This window comes from Euprymna scolopes, chromosome 19 (assembly GCF_053919585.1).
Source record: "Euprymna scolopes isolate OS-2025 chromosome 19, ASM5391958v1, whole genome shotgun sequence".
Classification (NCBI taxonomy): Eukaryota; Metazoa; Mollusca; class Cephalopoda; order Sepiida; family Sepiolidae; genus Euprymna; species Euprymna scolopes.
Genome location: NC_136500.1, coordinates 71000467 through 71011221, shown reverse-complemented (window position 1 = coordinate 71011221; position 10755 = coordinate 71000467). Strand labels below are relative to the sequence as shown.

The 10755-nt window shown below is 36.2% G+C and overlaps 1 protein-coding gene across 2 annotated transcripts in view; it reads right to left on the bottom strand.

Moving 5' to 3' along the window:
* LOC145303664 (uncharacterized) overlaps positions 1-10755 on the bottom strand; it is a 1499272-nt gene that overhangs the window by 734597 nt on the left and 753920 nt on the right. The window lies entirely within an intron of this gene.

The following is a 10755-nucleotide window of genomic DNA, read 5'->3' as shown; positions in this document are numbered from 1 at the left end:
GAGAGAGAGAGAGACAGACAGACAGAGGCGTATATAGAGAGAGGTACAGAGAGAGAGAGAGAGAGAGAGAGAGAGAGAGAGAGAGAGAGGTGTGTAGGGAGAGAGACAGAGGCGTGTAGAGAGAAAAGCATGGAAGAGAGAAAGGTAAAAGAGAGAAGAAGGCAAGAGAGAGAGGAAGGGAGGGGAGAGGAAGACAGGGGAGAGAGGAAGGCAAGAGAGAGAGGAAGGGAGGGGAGAGAGGAAGACAGGGGAGAGAGGAAGGCAAGAGAAAGAGGGGAAGGGAGGGGAGAGAGGAAGACAGGGGAGAGAGGAAGGCAAGAGAGAGGGGAGAAGACAAGAAAAAGAGGAAGGCAAAAGAAAACTAGGGAGTTAAATGAGCAAAAGCAAGAGAGATTCAGAGGGTAGTGAAGGTAAGGAGTAAATAAAGCAAGAATGTTAAAAAGGATTGGGTAGGAAAGAATCTAGTGAGCTCAGATGATGAAGAAGAATGTTTGAATCCTACTAAATCATATAACATCACAGATCAAAAAGAAACAACATTTGATAATCTGATGAAAACGGAGGTTAGAGTAGCACACGTGATTACGTTAACAGTTTCATTCTACATGTTTTGCTGTTCAGAATGCCGCTCTTTTAAATGAAACATTTCTTCTCATAGATATACAACTTCATCTTAAGTAATTTTCTATTCACACACACACACACACACACACACACACACACACACACACACACACACGGGTTATTGTTGATGAGCAATCAAGAAATGCAAAACAAATAAGCTTCTTTTGTTTTTACATACATGCGCGGTTTTCATTCTTTGGTCTCGCCTACCATGTGTATGACCGTTGATCAGTATTGCTGCATCGTCCAGTGGCTGTTTAACTCAGACAATTAACTCAGGTTCGGAAATACAAGACTTGTTTAAGGTTTTATTGGGGAGAGAAGTACATTCAAAAGGTGAAAGGCCGATTTAACTCCTGATAAAAGTATTAATAAAATTAATTCCTTGTTTAATTTTCTAATTTAGCCTTAAAAATTCGTCGATGAATGTAGAGGTCTTGAAGAAGTATTCTCTTAAATCCCTATATTTTCTGGTACATCTTGTCTCTCAGCTTCCCTGACACAAACTGCTCGAAACTGTGTTGAACTACGTGGCACAGTTTCCATACAACAACTCAACACATTCTGTTAATTTTGTTTAGAGTACTGACCTTTGACTCCCCTATAACTTCATTTGATGGCTGCACTGGGTCTATTTCAGTTTTGCTGCCAGGCCATCATAACATGTACTTAATGTAACCTTTGTCAAAATTCATACTAGTTAACATAATCTCTACATACAGGCGTAGGGTCCCAATATATAATTGGCAAGACTGCAAAAAACTAAATTTACCATATGATTTACTGGTAAAATAATATACAAATCGATTTATCAGGTTTAAAATAGCTAATATAAATTATTTGAGGAACATTCAAAATGGTAAACATTAATTTACAAGGACAGTTTTTTTGGTCTGTTTGATGAAAAAGAATTTCAAAAAATAAATAGCTGATAAATATACCTGGCAATCCAAGTGCAAAAGAGATACAAACTCTTGCACTTAAAGGGAAGATTAAATTTTAAAAAAAGATATCTAGGTTGGAATGTGTTAGATAGCGGATGAATGTCCATAATTTGTTCCATCCCCAGTTAGAACAAAATGAGAAAATTGAAAAAAGAAAAGAAAATGGAATATTTAGGTTAATTATATATATATATATGTACTTATATTAAATGCTGTCAGATTTTTGTTGCGCTCTCCGTTACGAACCCCCTTCTATAAATTAATGACCATCTTTGTTTTTATCGTAAGATGGAATTTCATTATTTTTAACTGATATTTAAGATTATTATGGGGTAAGCTGATATATCTATTTCTGGAATAATGAACTTGTCAAAGGACTATAAATATAGTTTATACATCTAACAGGTTATTGGGTAGCGATTCGTGCCATTCATTTGGTTTCCGAATGGACTTGTGAGGGTTTGCCAGTCGAGGTTCCAACTTCGACAATCCATCCGGCAGAAACTGGGCCATTTTGGTGGCCTTTTATCTGATAGAATGAGGCATTCATTCTGGGTAGTCCTAGGATGTATACCCTCCCATGCCTTACCTCCCATCTTTTGAATGGAGTACACTTTTGCTTACTGTTCGGGGGCGTTTCTACCAGCCAATGCTATAGTGTTTAAGCAATTTTTAAAAGGCCAAAGTGCTGCTCATTTGGGGCCACTGGCTGGAATTTTCTAATCTTGTGTCACATCTATCTGCAATACTTATGTAGTAAATACCTGTAGCGATCCTGTTGGTAGAAACTGGGTTATTTCAGTGGCTTTTTATCTGGCAGATTGAAGCATTCATTCTAGGAAGTTCTAGGAGGTCCACTTTTCAAAGTCTTGCCTCTTGTCTTTTGGGTGGGGTAAATTTATTGCTTACTGCTCGAGGTGCATCTACCGGGTAATACCGACCGGGTTGGCCAGACAAGTTTTAATAGGCTTGAGTGCTCCTCCTTCAGGAGCACTGGTTTTACTTTGCCCACTTCCTGACCTTGTGTTACATCTTGCGGTGGGAAGTAAGTAAATATGTGCTACAGTTTATGACAGTTATGGCCCTAGAATCATGAAGTGTACTGCTGTGCTATACGTTAGCTAATATACTTTTTTTAAAAACTATACTAGTGTCTGTTTTAAGTCTTACTAGCCTGAAAGGCTACAACATTGGTGACAAAAAATATGAAACTTACACTGTTACAACACTAGCAACAAAGGATTTGAGACTTACATTGGCATAATATTGGCGGTAAGGATTCGTAAACTACACCTCATAGCAAAGATTAAAACGTGAGTTTAAGAGCAGTTAATCTGCTAGCAAAGACGATATGCACTTAAATAAGTCTAAGAATATTTAAAAAAAAAAAAAAAAAAAAAAGAAAACGCTCGCCTTGAAAAATGGTTTACTACTGGTGAATATTGAAAACTGACTCTTATTCAATTTTCCCCGGTGTTCATGGGGAGAGTGGGAGTATAAGTAACTAAGAAAGACCCTCCCCCCCCCATATAAATAGAATTTGGAAATACATATAAAATCGATTAAAATTGAATGAAAACAACATTTCTATTTTTAAGAACGTGGAACAATATTTACCATATATTGCTAATGAATTTTCTTATCTTTTCTTATTAAACCTATTACCGTATAAAAAAAATAAGAGTAAAACTGTTTTTGTGCATAAAAGCAAGAGGTGCCTAAAGATCATAATAAAATTAAATTTGAAAATTCAGAGAAACCGAATAATCTCTATATATAAAGTAGTGTTTGAGTGTACAGTAAAATCCCATGTGAATCACGGGTATCTTTGCTAGTGTTATCTAATTTTTTATCAAATGATTAAAAATATATTTTCTGAGACTTTCGGTGTCAATACAAACTATTCCTAGAAAACTTGTCCCCCCCCCCCACGCTCTTCGTTTTGTTGGTAGTATTAACCCGAGGAGTGTGACTAAGCTTCTCTACTCCAAATTCGCGTTAACTACGCAACACACATCGATTTAAGAATTTGCAACAGTCGCCAACAACATCCTATCCAGAGTGCCCCTATTTGGAGAGTTGGATTTTCCCCACATTAAAAAAAAAAACAAAAACAAAACAAAAAAAAAACGATCTCGTATCTAACTCTGTCCTCGTGGGTGGGGGCGGGGACAAGTAAATAGGAACAAGAACATAAGACGTGTATTTTTTTCTTTTTCCACGAACGGTCGATCCCTCAAATTAAAGCCACCAACAAAACCAAAATAACAGCAAAAAAGTGAAACATGATTTTAATCATTTAATTAAAAAATTATTTAACATTCGGTTTTCAAAATTTTCAAATTAAATTTACGAAATAATGTTTCCAAAGATGTGACCCAGTTTCTCTATCTTAACTTTTATATAAAACGCTGTGTATGTTTGTTTCCTATGCACTCCCAAACGGCTCGGACGATTTTTTTTTTTTTTTTTTTCACAGAAATGTATTTCATATATCTAGGAGTGTTTTGTATCATACTGTCTCCAATAAATACTAAAAATCCATAATCAAAAACTCCGATTAAAGGAGGAATAGTCAGATTTTGACCAAAGTTAATATCGCAAATGCATTCAAGAAGTTTTATCACCGCACAAACAGAAGAGCCTGACATATAAAATCAACAGTAGGTTCTTTGATAAGACAGATGCACGTTCGACCATAAATTGACAGTAGTTTTGTAAAGCCCGTTCCTCACACGCACACACACACACAGACATTCTTTAGTGTATCTAAAAAATATATAAATATATATATTTGAAGTATATATTCCTTGTAATATAACCCAAACTGTGGCAAATAACAAGCTCAATGGAGCTATGTTTCCATATTCAGAATTTATATACTGGTAAGCTACAGACCAAGTCCAATAGAGAAAAAATTACAAAAATTATGATTGTGGACCGATTCTTTCCTGTGGTTTTTTATTTATTTATTTTTACTCGCCCCTAACACAGCTATCGCCACTTGGACGTAAGGGGCTACTATTTGAGACAATACCTAGGAAAGATTAACAAGATGTTGGTTTACATTACATTTAAACTTGTGCATATCAGTACAGTCAGGGAATTAGGTAGCAGGAAGGGAATTCCAAAGTCTAGCTGTTCGATAGAAGAAACTATTAGAATAGAAAGCTTTCTGCCATTTAGGGACCTCAACAGTAAAGGGGTGAGATTTTGTAGCTAAACGGGTTTGTCGGGGATATGTATGTCGAGGGGGCACAAGTGCAACGAGTTTATTGGAGCATATTTCACTGAAATATTCATAAAATAGACACAGAGATGCAACATTGCGGCGATGGGGCAGGGGTTGGAGCTTAGCTGACAAAGTGGGACCTATTAGATTGGAAAGCCTTTTTTGGGCCCTATCAAAGAGGGAGAGACTAGTGGTAGATGCACAAGCTCAGATGTGATAACAATACTCCATGCATGGGCGAATGGTGGCCTTTTAGAGGTACAGGATATTGTGGGGTGTGAGTAGTTTTCTAGTTCGATAAAGGGAATCCGCCTTCTTTGCAGAATCCTTTGCAATGTCCTCAATCTATTTGTTCCAATTCATTTTGCCTGTGAATGTTAGGCAGAGGAGTTTGAAGAAAGAATTCTCAGATAGACTGTCATTGGTCATGGATATTGGTGATTGGAGAGGCATCTTGTAGTTGTTAAAGGAAAGCAGCTTAGTCTTACTAGCATTAAATGTTACCATTTATTTTCGGGCCCCATTCCACTATGGTTTGAAGGTCATTTTCTAAGGATTTTGTGTTAGATTTGTGTACATCTGTTCTTTCCTCATGCATGTTATAGAGCGTCGTATCATCAGCAAATATTACCAGGAAGGTCGTTTGGAATGTAATTTACCAGTGTAGGTTGACGTTGTTGTTAGTCTAGTGGCTCTGAGGAGCTGTGATACAGCCAACCAATGTCTGTGGATGACTATATAACAATTAGAGATGGCACGATACCAATAATTTTTCAGATTGCAATACAATTACTGATTCTGATACTTTATAAATCTCTAAATAGTTAACTATAAAGTTGTTATCCCCAACTCCGATTACCGTAAAGACACATGTTAAATATGCATATATTTTTACCGTAAAGACACATGTTAAATATGCATATATTTTCTCAAATGTAAAAACATACTTGTGTGGTGGGTTGATTTTTTTCTTTCTTTTTTTTTTTTTTTTTACACAGAAGTCACCACTTATCAAGGCCCTGAGGTCACTCAAGGATAAGGGTTATTGACTGTGCAGTAATCAATGGGATAATATCGTAGTAGTTAATAATAATGGAAATTTGGTAGATTGGATTACTTAACGGGTCAATTAATCAAGAATTTGTTTATGTTGGACTTGAAGACAACCAAGTTGTAGTCAGCTGGGAAAGCAGGCAAACGGAAGAGAGTTCCATTCCACAGGCATGCAGTTCTAAGAAAGAAGCATTGTTCATGGAATCTGCATTTTGATTTAGGCAGAGTTAAAGAGTGGGGAAAGTTATTGACAGTGGTTTCAGCTAGACGGGTGGTTTTAGAAAAAGATTGGCGAGAGGGTTCCAGAGATTGGAGCTCAGACGAGCACTTGCCTGGAAAATAACGATAAAACAAAGACAGGCTCGCAATGTCTCTTCTGTGGGAAAGAGATTGCAGGGAAGAGAAAAGGGCATCCCTCACTAAATTACAAAGTCTATTTTGCACTCTGTCAAGGCAAGATAAGCTGGAGCGGCAGAAAGATTCCACTATTCTTTCAGCAACTTTGGCAACAGATTTGATTCACATGTTGCATTTCAGGTCAGGAATAAAGGTCAAGCCCACAAGCTTGTCAAAACATGAAGCTTCTCCAAGACGAGAGCCCTCCATTTCAATTGATGTCAGATGGGGATCAGAGTATTGATCATGTAAAGATAGGAGCTTGGTCTTAGATGCATCAAAAGTAATCAGCCACTCCTTTCCCCATTGTACCATGCGCTCAAGATACAAGGAGAGAGAATCAGAGAGAACTTGGTCATTTACAGCCTTTGATGTATTGCCATAGATGGTAGGGTCATAGATGTCAATGAATGATCAAAGTATATGTCTTGGGAGATCATTGATGTAGATCAGGAAGAGAGTTGGGCCCAGGATGGACCCCTGAGGGACTCCAGCATTAATACTGTGAGCTTCTGATTTCTGCCCATCAACCACTACTCTTATGAGCCTATCAGAGAGAAATGACTTTGTAATTGAGAAGACATTTCCAGCCATACCATAGCTGGAAATCATGTGAAGTTGACCTTTATGCCATACCCTATCAAAAGTTTTTGATATGTCAAGAGCAATTGCCCTAGAGAGGAAGCCTTTGTCAAGCGATTCACTAATCCTATGAGATAAAACCGTTAGCACATCTGCTAACAGAACGAAAACCATATTGCATGTCACTAAGGAGGTTATTTATGTTGAGGTGGTTGACTACTTATTTAATATGGACTCCAGTAACTTACTCATGACTAACAGGAGACATATTGGTCTGTACTGAGAGGGAGATGATCGATCACCTGAATTCTTAAATACAGCGCATATTGATGAGATTTTCCAAGGTGTTGGGAAATAATTCAGTTTTGTGAGTATTGGAGCAAGTTCTGGTTAAAGTTTTTTCAACACTATAATTAAAATGCTGTCAGGGCGAGTTGCTTTACTGGAATCAAGGTTCTTGATTAGCTTGTCGAAATCACGCACAGATATTTGTGTTACATAGCGTGTTGTCTATTATAGGAGGAAATATGGGGGGGGGGTTATGGCCTTGGTCGCATAGGGTAGAATTAGTTGTAAAGTTCTTGGCAAAGACGTTGGCTTTGTCCAATTCTGACGGGATAACCTCAGGTCTATTGATGATGGTTGAGATAGAACACACGCTTCTGTTCATGATCCTGTTTTCTATTTGCCAAAACTGGTGGGAACCAAGCCGCTGCTCAGCTACTTTGGATTTAATAGACTGATCTACTGATTTTAGTTTTACTGAAAACCAATTAAGATTAATTATTATTTTATCGTTACTACCAGCAGTGAAAGATTTTGCTTTAAACAAAATCAAATAAAGATAATTAAAGGAATCGTTTTTGGCATTGGAAAATAGGCACAATTTTTTTCCGATTCTGATACCCTCAAAAGTTCTTATTTTTACGTTTACCGATTCAGATTCCAATAAATCGTCCCAACACTAATATCAATATAATTCAGATACAAGTTTATTTGTACCAAATATAATTGGATTGCAAAAAGGATTGTAAATTTTATTACTGATCTCATGGCTTAGGGTTAGTTTTGTACCGTTTATACATACAAACAGCTGAAACGTTAAATCGCAGATGAAAAAATAAATGTGTGTGTGTGTGTGTGTGTGTGTGTGTGTGTGTGTGTGTGTGTGTGTGTGTGTGTGTTTATGGTTATTTTATTCACACCATGAGGCAGACATTAAAAAAAGTTACTTGTTCAACCATAAAATTATGATACCTCGCACTGGTGGGGGTCTAAATGAACTCGGTCACTCTTTATACACACACGCACAGATCTGTTGACATATTTAGTCTTCCTCCTGCGGCATCAAACACTCACATTCTGTCATGACAAGCTTGGAACTTTTATTTTACCAATGATCACTATGCAGAACCAATTCCAGGATTTTGTTATTCCAAGCAGACCGAGAGATACCCCCTTCCTCCGGCACGCACCACCACATACAGACACATATATGCAAACTCAAATACAAACAGCAAAATATAACTGCAGTAATCTCTCTGGCTTATCAACATTTTCAAGAGCAACATGTCAAAAATTTACTTTTTATTTTATGTAAATAAATAAATAAACTAAATTATGATAATTTTAGACAGCACCTAAGACTTATCAAATTCACAACCTATATTTCGGAAACTGAGCTAACAAATACGGGGCGGGGGGCCTGTTTGATTGTGAGACTAGCATCCAACATTTAACTTCCGGTGCCAAATGCAGCCACATTCAAGAGCTGTTTACATTGTCGACCCTACTCTGAAGAAAAGGTATATTCTTCAAATTTTTAGGAAATTACCATCTTATGCGACATGTTAGGAAATAAATATTTGTACTTGAAAATTATTGAAATTTCTTCAATATTGTCATTGTTACTGATTTTACTACATAAGCCGTTTCCATGTACTGCATTGCCATAGCCCTTAAACAAATCCCTCACATACTTCGCACACAATCAAGCAAACGACAAAATCCTTCTATAACTATACTAATCTGTCTGGCTTGTTGATATCTTCAGGGGTCATATGCCGAAAATATACGTTTAAAAAAAAAAAAAGAAAAAAAAAACTAGTAGAGATACCCGACACTGTGATAACGAAATACAGACTAACCTTGCTAAAAATGCCATCCATGGAATCGTTAATAAAATTCACAATACTTTCTGCAATCCACCTCTTATTTATTTTTTTTGGGGGGGGGGGAATTGCTTCAGACAAGACTTAAAGCCACTTGATGTAAAGAAAGAACTAAAAAACAAAACATTACTACTTCAAGGTTAAAATCTAGTGTGAAATGGATAGATTTTGATCAAGAAAGCAGCAATTCTTCCCCCTTTGTCAGTGATATCACTCATAGAATGTGAGGACAAAATAAGGGAAGCAAGAATTACGAAGCTATCGGAAGTAAACCCTAAGTCCACTTTTTCTATCGTCATATTCAGTTTAACATGTTTTACGTGCTACCATTTATTTGACTGCTTTTATAAATTGATTTCAAACTAATCTATCTCTGGCCAGGTGTTTTTTTATCCTTCTTTCAAGTTCATTCTTATCACTTCATCCCAATGTTTTTGTTAACCTTCCCTTGTGAACTTAACTTGCTACCTTAACCGTTTTACATATAATAATACCTTAACTGTTTTACATATAATAATACCTTAACCGTTTCACATATAATAATACCTTAACCGTTTTACATATAATAATACCTTAACCTTTTACATATAATAATACCTTAACCGTTTTACATATAATAATACCTTAACCGTTTTACATATAATAATACCTTAACCTTTTACATATAATAATACCTTAACCGTTTTACATATAATAATACCTTAACCGTTTTACATATAATAATACCTTAACCTTTTACATATAATAATACCTTAACCGTTTTACATATAATAATACCTTAACCGTTTTACATATAATAATACCTTAACCTTTTACATATAATAATACCTTAACCGTTTTACATATAATAATACCTTAACCGTTTTACATATAATAATACCTTAACCTTTTACATATAATAATACCTTAACCGTTTTACATATAATAATACCTTAACCTTTTACATATAATAATACCTTAACCGTTTTACATATAATAACCCAAGAACTCAAATCCATTCTTTAAACGTGTCCATACGATTGAAGTTTCCTATCTAACACGCATCTCCTTATACTCTCGAAATCTCATTTCCCTCTGAGCTCATCAGATCTAAGCTTTTCTTTAGGATTCACATTAAACATCCATCGTTACATTGTCATATCATTTATTTTTCATATCAACACGTCCTCAAACCTCACTAGCTAGGTTTCATTTGTTTACTTGATAAAAAATGAACTGGAAGCTATGCCTGACTTGTCCACAAAGTTTCAGAAACGAGTGTTGCACAGTCTTTGTTTTATCATTGTTCAATAATAAATACCCCAAGATATGTTGCACAAAAGTCGCTAATAACCTCTTTTCTATGCTCTGCTTATGCTGTCACAGGCAAAATGAAAACAAGCATGGTTACTCAACTTCTTTTTTTTTTTTTTACAAAGGCATCACCACTTATCAAGGCCAAGAGGCCACTCGAGGATAAGGGTTAAAGAGTGTACAGTAGAAATTGGACAATATAGTAATCGTTAGTAATGGAAATTCGGTAAATTCGTTAACGTTATATGGAACGCCTCATCCAAAACTTGTTTATGTTCGACTTGAAGACAACCATATCGTAGTCAGCTCAAAAGCAGAAAAATGGAAGACAATTCCATAGGCGTGCAGTTCTAAGAAAGAAGCTTTGCTCATGGAATCTACGTTTAGGTTTAGGCACACATAAAGAGTGGGGGAAATTAGTGATAGTGTTTTCTGCTAGACGGGTGTTTCTTGTGAAAGT